Genomic DNA, 1019 nt, shown 5'->3' with positions numbered 1-1019 from the left:
AATGACAGTAACGGGCCGTAAGTAACTGAATGCTGGAAATGAGCCCAAGAATAAATGGGCCCTGAGAAGGCCAAAAGATAACATGGCCTGGAAACGGCTGAGGGAGACCCGGATTAAGGGGTCCTCGGACAGCCGGACTCTATACTTGGTCCGGACTGTTGGACTATTAAGATACAAGATAGAAGACTTCGTCCCGTGTCCGGATGGGACTCTCCTTTGCATGGAAGGCAAGCTTGGCGATTCGGATATGTAGATTCCTTTCTCTGTAACCGACTTTGTACAACCCTAGCCTCTCCCGGTGTCTATATAAACCGGAGGGTTGAGACTTCTAGTGTTTAGCCACAACAATCTTAACCTCATAGGCTAGACTTCTAGGGTTTAGCCATTACGATCTCATGGTAGATCAACTCTTGTAATACTCATATTCATGAAGATCAATCAAGCAGGAAGTAGGGTATTACGTCCATAGAGAGGGTCCGAACCTGGGTAAACATTGTGTCCCTCGCCCCCTGTTACCATTAGCCTTAGACGCATAGTTGGGGACCCCCTACCCGAGATCCGCCAGTTTTGGTACCGACATTGGTGCTTTCATTGAGAGTTTTGCTGCATCGTCATCAGAAGGCTTGATGGATCCATCAATCATCTACAACAACACAGTCCAGGGGGAGATCTTCCTCCCTGGTCAGATCCTTGTTTTCGGTGGCTTCGCACTGCGGGCCAACTCGCTTGGCCATCTAGAGCAGATCGATAGCTACGCCCCTGGCCACCAGGTCAGATTCGGAAGCCTGAATTTTGTTGTCGATATCCGTGGAGAGTTGATCTTCGACGGGTTCGAGCCCATGACGGCTGTCCCCGGCCACCATGATGAACATGACCTAGATCTGTCATCTGGCCGCGCGTAGGAGATAGCGCCTGTGACCGCCCTGACCCTAGAGCCGAAGCGGAATGCATCGTCCAAAGACGGGAAGCTTAACCCTGCCACAGAGGCCGGAGACTTAGTGGCGCTCGAGCCACACACA

This window comes from Triticum dicoccoides, chromosome 3B (genome assembly GCF_002162155.2).
Source record: "Triticum dicoccoides isolate Atlit2015 ecotype Zavitan chromosome 3B, WEW_v2.0, whole genome shotgun sequence".
In the NCBI taxonomy this organism is placed as follows: Eukaryota; Viridiplantae; Streptophyta; class Magnoliopsida; order Poales; family Poaceae; genus Triticum; species Triticum dicoccoides.
This window is presented reverse-complemented; position numbering follows the sequence as displayed.